Raw genomic sequence first — 9,275 nt, 5'->3', positions numbered from 1 at the left:
ATATATATACACATATATATATATATATATATATTTATATCAAATGTTTACGTCATCATCATGGCGCGACGTGGCGCCATGAAATACATATCTATTATAGCACCGCATCTTCTTCACTCTCTTTACTCTGTGAGAGCGATCCTTAATGATATGCTTATCGCAAATAATCGGTTAAAAATCAACGGTGCAAATTAGAATTTGATCGCATTCGTTGCTAAATACGAGTTGGTAAGAACACGGGCAATTACGTGCGAGGACAAACAGAAAAATAATTTAATATTGAACAATAATATCTTCCAAAAATGTATTTATATACATTATAACCAATTGCAATATTCTTTTGTTGCTGCTTTTGTTATTTCAGACCAGATAGATTCTAATTTACCTGCTAAATCTCATGAAGGTAAGTAGATAAGTAAATAAGTAGATAATAAGTCAATTACCTATTTGAAAAATAGTTCTTTGTGTATTCTTAAACGTAAATAAATGTCAATATGTTAATAAACTTAACTTTTAAAAATTTATTTTATAAAAATAACAGAAGATCACCTTATCTATTTTTCCATTTTTCAACATTTTTTTTACGAAAAAAAGGAAAATATATTACATAATTAACTTACGTTATATTGAATACATACCTAATATGGTCTACAAATACTACTTTATCTTAAAATCTACATTCGTACACGGATGATTCGTACATGATGAAAAAAAATGTTTCGAATTTAACATAAATCGCAATTAATTACATGTTCTAAACGATATCGACTCAAATTTTTGGGTTAATTAAACATAAGATGATTTAATATGTTAGAAGGTTACTCAAATATTATGTACACGAATAAATACAAAAAAGGTAATATTGACACAGTTTGTAAACAAATCGTGAAAGCATATTTTTTTCAATAAAATTAACCTTTATGATATGTTAAATTAACCCATATTTTATTCATTCATCTTACAATTAGAATTTACATTTTAAAACATATTATTTTTATGTTATTCGTGCATCTACTCTGGATAAATTGTGTCATTTTGACACTAAGAAATGTTGAATATCAGTTTAACACAAAAAATCCTTAAATAATATTATGTTAAGTTAACTTAAATAAATTAAAAAATTCAACATAAACAACGGTTAAGAAGAACATGAGTTAATTGTTTCTAACACAAATACACAATGTATTTTACTGTGTACGAAAATTTGAAAATGTACTTACATTATTTTTAATGTTCAGATGTATTTTCTCTTTTGAATCTGACCGTTAAGTTAATTTCAATTTTGGACTCATTGTCGGTGAAAAATTAGAAAAAAATCGCAAAGCTTAGGTAGATCATATTAGAGTCCGGTTACTGTTATATATTATATTATATTATATTATATATTTCGAAATACACTATTCAATAAAATTAATGGATCATCTGTTCTACCTTATAAAAATAGGCAAATTTTAAGATGGAAGAACTTTGTCAAAAATCATTGTATCGAGATATTTGAAAAAGCATTTTACAGTTTGAAATCTCTACTTTTCAGATCAGCAGATACTTTAGAAAACGGTCTTATTGACATTTTATGGAGTTACACAAACATAAATAAAGATGTATCAAATCTCAAAATTTTTTACGAAAGTAAACGGCGTGAATTAAAAATTGCACACAAATGCAGTTTATAGCATTCGAAAGAGTGAATCTTTACCTTTAATTTGCTTTTTTTTTAAGCTCTGTACGATTTTTCTCCATCGAGTTTTTCAATATTGAAAAAAGATCGTTTTTTAAAGTACCGACCTGAAAAGTAGAGATTTCAAACTGTAAAATGCTTTTTCAAACATCTCGATACAATGATTTTTGACAAAGTTCTTCAAAGTATTATTATTTTATATAATATATTATATATAATATATAAAATATGAAGAACTAGATCGTGAAAGACTTAATGTCTCTTATATCAAAATACTGACGAATCAATTTCTGTCAATAAAACTTTGAAGACATCGTCCTTGTTCCACGATGCTCATTCACACAATACTCAATATTTGAGATCGACTCGGGTCACCCGGCCATGTATTGAAAGTATCTCGAAAGCATATATACTCAAAGACCTTTGCGAGAACATTGAACTTGGCAATGCGGTATGCAGGACATTTATATCGATTTGTTCCAAGCTACTCGTTCTAAAAACCTTACGAATCCACCGAGATATATGTATAATATAAATTGTTTGTTCAATAATTGCTATTTACGAGACATAGCGAGTTAGATTAATTAAGAATGGAGTTAATATGTGTACCGTATAATATACTATTGCATATGTATTATGATGATGATGATCGTATATTTTTAATCTATTTTTTTAGTAGCTTTTTTTTTAGTTCAATGCTCGACTCGTGATGTATAATCTTGACGTGTGTGTCAGTAATGTAAAATTGATATAATACATATTCTGCATGCCGATATAATAACGCTAACTTGGCTAACAATTATCTACATTTGATAAGGATTTGCAGTTTTACCATATAAATTATATCACGGTTACAATAAAAAAAATCCATATTCCATCTATTTTAAATGTCATATCAGAGATTAAAAGGATCAAAATCTAAAAGACAATCCATCAGTTTTCATTGTGGATGATAATTCTATAACATAAAGAAATATAAATAAAAAAAATATATTTATTGTCTTAATATTATATTAATATCATATCTCATATCATCAGTTAGTAATACGAAATACGAAATATCGCGTATTTATTCATTATTCGAAAATGATAGAATATGTCATAAATTCTGTATTGATTTCTTTCTATACAAATAATGTATTAAATTATTATTGCAACGCATTCTACATTTTCTGATAAAACAACTTTCGGCTTATTTATGTACATAGGCACGTTGTTTTATTCGCGATGAATGATGTACTCTATCAATCATGCGAATATTTGTTGGTACTGTACATATTGGCTCGACATCGTACTATACGTAGCACATGTAAATGAACACGATAAACTTCAAATATTTAAGTCTTGACAAATCAGACGACTTTTGTGCGGAAGAAATCGAGTGATCCTATATCAAAATTAAAAAGAAATATACAATTACTCATTTAAATAGACTTTTTATTGTTTAGAATCTTAATTCGCGGTTCAATTCAATTAAGATATGTATTTATTTAATATTAAGTATATCAAAAAGTTGAAACAAATTCTAGTTTCTCTTTTAATATATATTATATTTTTTTTTCTTAATAATTTTAAATTTATTTGAAAATCCCTATCATTGTAGTTAAAAAAATAGATTATCGGATATTCAATATAGAAGTAATTTATTGTACAGTGCGTTTTATCGGAGCAAAAGTTGTATGTTGCGACATGTAGAGACGAAGTGACGCCCAACGTCGCGTCGCGTCTGGTCGCATCTCCGCTTTGAACCCATTGCCAACACTTCTTTCCTAACTTCTCAGATATCCCAGAAGGCCATGGTCACTGAAGTTGCCATGGTCTTTTTACTTTGATTGTCTATTTATAGTATAATCCCGGAAAGTATCGATCTTTTCCTTTCTCAATATTTCTTAAAAAATATACTGATCTCTCTTTGGTTGATTCTTGTTTTACGATTTTATTTATAATTAGTTGTAAATTATTACAATTTCATTCGGATAATTAATTAAATTAAATTAATATTACGATATTAAATTAAAAAATCTCATATATTATTACATTTGTATTTAGATAAATTACATATTGGGATAAGTCACATTGTATTTCATACAAACGTAATATATATTATCTTTTTTTCTTTAAAATAGTTATTAATTTTTCTCTAATCCCTATTACATTTTCCAAAAACTTGAAACGTAATTATTCTTTGCGCTAATACATCGCAAAGATATAAAGATCATATAACATAAAGCATTATTCGCATCTATGTATAATGTTTAATATTATTTTCAATATATTGTTTTTATCCAGATTTTGGAACTATATATCCAGCGCGTATGCATAATGCATATGTATAAAAAGCCTACAAACATACAATATATTTCATAGAAATGGACTACATCAACAATTGGCTACGTGCCTGAATACACAAACAATTGGCTATGTATCTGATGTACTTAACTTTGTATTAAATAGTCCGACCATGCTCGTCACGATTGCGATCAATTTTTAATTTCCAATAAGTGCATCAATAAACGATCGTTCGTATAAACAAGTATACGCGCGAGCATATGAAAGAATAAAAAAAACATATATATTTTTCTCTTTTTTTCTTCCGCATATGTTTCAATATTATAACTTAAGATTTAAAGATAGTAATATACTTTGATCATAAAGATAATAATATATTTAATTGTACCTTACAAAAAGTTGCTTTTAAAATGAAATATATTTATATCTTTAGCATCTAATTTTAGTATGTAACTTGATTTATGATTAAATATAATAATTTTACAATTTTTTGTATTTAACCGATGTATATGTAAATAAAAGAAAAGGAAAAAGAGAATTTAAATATTTAAATAATTATTTGATAAAATTGCGTTTTTATGAATTCTAAGCTCTATCTCTCCCTCTTCTCCTTCACCCTCTCTCTCTCTCTCTCTCTCTCTCTCTCTCTCTCTCTCTCTCTCTTTCCTCCTCCCTTCTCTTTCTCTTTCACTCTTTTCTATTACTTTAAATAAACCAACTTGTTTTCAAAATTTAATCAATTTTTACTAGTATTTTATATTACAATTTTCAATCTCTATCGAATTTGCATCGGTTAATTTGTATAAGATTCATGTAAATTATGGCTATTATAATACATGTGTGTGTGTGTGTGTGTGTGTGTGTAAAAGGCTTTATAAATCTCTATTTGTGTATGAGAATCACGTTTGTTCAGAATCAAGTATAACAGCAGACACAACAAAATTGAACGAGATGCGTCGGTGGCAAATAAATTTCATGCTGGGGTGTGTGAAATAAAGTGTATCGTGCATGAAGATTTAATAATGTGGGCAAAGAATTTTCACCCACCACATTTTTATTATCAAACATATGTACATATATGTAGGATGTCTCCGAATTTTTCATACAACTTTGGCAGTATAATTCTATAAGTTGAAATAAGAAGAAAATAATATATTAATGTAGCCTCTTTAAATGCTTTATTAAAAACAATGTTAAGTGAAATCGATCGATATGAAATTAAACATGCATAAATGAGAAAAGCCATTCGGTCAAGGCGATTTTTCATCATGCCTAATCACATTTCTTTTATGAACTTATATAATTTCTTTATTAAAATTATAACGAAAATGTAAAATGTTTAAAAAACCATTTTCCCTGTAATTGTAAGTTTGCATTTCGAATTACTATCCGCCCATGTCAATACAAATTTGACAACGATGTGATTTTTAATTTATCATTTCTCTTTTGCAATAGAAGAAATCTTTATAGGAAGGTTTTCTCTCAATCCTTGCAAAAAGGATGAGAATTTCTGACACTTACATAGGTAAAGTTGTTTTTTGTACACATTTCATATTTTTGTTATAACTTTTTAATAAGAAGAAAATAATATATTAATGTATTCAAGTCCTATATATTATTTTTTTTATAATTATTTTAGACAATAAAAAAGAAAAAATTCTTAAAGATCGGAGTGACTTGGTTTCTGATATTTTGATGTATATTATTCAAAAATTTGTAACAAGATACACATTTGTACTCATATATATGTAAACGACACGTCTCTCGATCGTTACAAATTGCTTTTTGCTTTCTCTCCAGTCACTGTAATTACTAGCATCGTCAATTTCACATTTACTTGCGTGATACTGAAACGTGCTATTATCATCACCACGCTCTTCAAAAACATCTTCATAAAGATTCGTGTATGTATCAATCAAAGGTTACGATCTACTTGCTTAAAGCACATATTAATCATAAAAATTGCAATTTACTATGGTTGAAAATTATATATTCATCGAACACAAATCTACACACAAATCACAATATAATATGATAAATGTTTTATACGTAGGAAGATATAAATAGATATATATATATATATATATATCTACTTATATTTTCCTACGAAAACATGCGACTTATCTGCTCAACATGATGAAATCCTGCAATGAATTCGCATGTTCGAATAGATCAAGTTTATATGTACAAAATATTCAAATCGATCAATTCAAACTTCATTATTTGACTCTCTCTCTCTCTCTCTCTCTCTCTCTCTCTCTTCCCATTCCCCTCCCCTCTTCCTCTCTGATGTAAATATTTCTGCTCTTCTCGAATAAATCATAGTATTAATGAAAGTTCAATATCGCCAAGAAAATGTTACAAATGGCGCCTAATACAAGGTTAAACAGCATCGTAGCTCTAACATTTATTAGCGGAACGAGGATTAACCTTGGTTAACTTCGCAAAATTACATTGATCGATTCTCATATTAATAATAAATTTCAATATTGCCTCGTTTTGCATGATTATTCAAATATCTTTATGCATTGTTTAATCTTTTTAAATTATTTTGATCTTGTATTATACGAAACAATTAAATTTTTAAACAAATACAAAGGAGTTGGTACAAGGAGAAGAAATTTCATAATTGTGTCTATAAATAATGAAAATACGTGAAATAAAATATAAAACTTTTACTTAAAATTATATATTATTAGAAAAATTTTTTTCAGCAGTTTTCAATCTTTTAACGTCTTTGTAAGTCATTCATGAAGGAAAGTATGATACGTAAAATGTAATACTCATATACAATATGAGTACAAATAGTATTATACTTTACGTTTGAAAGCTCGCTTTAAATAAGAGTTTATTCACGCGATTCTCTTGTCGTATTTTTTAAATCGAATTCTGTTGATTCTATTTCCTTATCAGAAAATTGTTTCTTGTAACTTAAATAAAAATCAAGTTTACGAATTCTTGAACAGAGAGAGAGAGGGAGAGAGAGAGAGAAGAGAGAGAGAGAGAAAGAGAGAGAGAAAGAGGATTACATTCCATTAGTGATCGTGTACAAAAGCTGCGTTCTTAAATTATCAAGTTGTGAGATTGTTTTGTGAATTTGTAGCAATATCATAGCATTAAAATGATATATATAAATCATAAAATTTGATGTAGATTTTATTTTCGGATATTTATTTGATTGTCTACGAATTTATCCAACATAAAAATGAAAAAGAATAATCTCCTCGAGAATCTCGTATATAATAGATCTTTCAATAGATCTTTTTTTTTCCTTTTCTGTTAAATTTCTATGTCATAATCAATGTCATCATTCTCGTTAATTAAAGACATTCAATGTTGTATATTTCACTAAGAATTTTCACAAAAATTTAAAAGTTTTTCCGTGATACATAGCATTAAATGCCTGTGTGATCATTCAAATACCGATTTGTCAGGTAAATCAAACTTCTGCTTCGTATTCTTCTTCTTATCAACGCATTTCCGTAACAGTAATTTTTATTTTTATATTATATTTTAAACAAAAATATGTGTGTGTGTGTGTGTTGTCTAAAGCAAGTTTTGAGGCTAATGTCTGTCAGACGTCAAAAATGGAGTCATAAAATATCTTAAAGACGTCATATAGATGTTTTTCTCTCATAATAGTTTCTAAAAATGTCATATGAATTTTAAGACGTCTCTGGGCGTAATGATTTTTCAATTATAAAACTGCAAATCATTCGATTTGATTTAATTCGCTTCGAGAAGTGTGCTTCAAATTCAAGCCATGTTTCCGAATTCGCAAAATTACTGGATGTTTCTTAAAAACACAATTTGTGAGAGAAGAAAATTTTGATTTATTATTAGATATATATTATTAGATTTTATATTTTATTAAGTGTTACAATCATAATTCTCCAATTCTTATCAATTATTCCAATCGAAAACAGCCGAATAAGTATCAGCTACAAAACTTACCCGATGAGAGAAGATTGGGTCGTCGATTCAACGACCGCAATGCTGTGTTTCCATTGCATTTAATGATTTGAGCATCTCTCCTACGCATCCCTCAATTATTCGACAATCGAGACTCGTCAGAGTGATTAGTGTGAGAAAAATTGGCGGTTTAATTAATTATTAATTGCGAATTCCAAGCTAAGTGATAAGCGCACGGGTACAACACATTTAACGCGATGAAGTTGAATTGCATCACGACAGACGCCGCGCGCCGACTGGAACTGCTGTGAGCTGTCGCTCTTCTCTCATTCTCCAGTGACAATCGAGGGATCGAAGGAAAGTACGAGTATACGGGCGCGCCTGCCAACGTCGGGACGCCCGCGCCGCCGCCGTGCCGCCGCTGCCGCCACTCCCACCGCCACTATCACCACTGCCGTTGCCACCGTTGCTGTCACGACCGTAACGTTCAACTACCATGTGAGCAGCTTGCTAGAAGACATCGAATTCTGTGAATTCTGTCCGCAGGTGACGTACAGTTGCCTGTTGTCAACCGGTGATCTTGTCTTCGTCTCCACCGCCTCCACCGGTCCACACCGGTCCACACCGGTCAACTGATGAGGACCGATTCGGTTGGCGACGACAACGACGACAAAGTGAAAGACAACGATGCCGGGCGTGCCGAAGAGGGAAACTCGCGTTGGGTTTCGTTGTCGAGAAGACGCGATGCAGCCCTGTGATCGATCCGTTTCACCCCTTCGTATATGTGCATCGCACGGCGTGGTACAGACTGCAACGCATCGACAATGGAGCGAGCAGGATGAACATAATGCTCAGGACGATATGCGCAACAATAGTATGCGCAACAGCATGACCGAGGATGAGGTTGACGCGAAGTCGGTGTCGCGGAGAAATGGATAAAATAAAGCCAGGGAAAAGAATCAACGTGGTTACTACGTAAAAGTCATAAATTTCGGGTTCGGCTACTAGTTCATGGTTAGTCTCTTAACTCGCACGATTCTTAACAGTATATACGTATATGGTATTTGTAATTGCAGAGGAGAATGTAATTCATAGATGCGATCGTATGGACGGACATCAGATAAAATCGAATTATGCTCTTTAATGGATATTTTAATTTTACTTTGTGTGAACAATGAAAAAATATTAATTACGCTTCTATATATAAAGAGAGATGTACAATAATTTTATATTAATCCCATTCTAATCCTCTGTGCAATTTATAAAATTTATATTTTGCAAGGCAATCATATAGTCAAAAACTAAAATGGCGAGAATAATGAGAAATGTATACTTACTATTTATCATGTAATGTACTTATATACATACCTAATGAATATTTAATAATATAGGCAAA

This window comes from Trachymyrmex septentrionalis, unplaced genomic scaffold (genome assembly GCF_001594115.1).
Source record: "Trachymyrmex septentrionalis isolate Tsep2-gDNA-1 unplaced genomic scaffold, Tsep1.0 scaffold37, whole genome shotgun sequence".
Lineage (NCBI taxonomy): Eukaryota > Metazoa > Arthropoda > Insecta > Hymenoptera > Formicidae > Trachymyrmex > Trachymyrmex septentrionalis.
The sequence above is the reverse complement of the archived record's forward strand: the minus strand, read 5'-3'. Positions refer to the sequence as shown.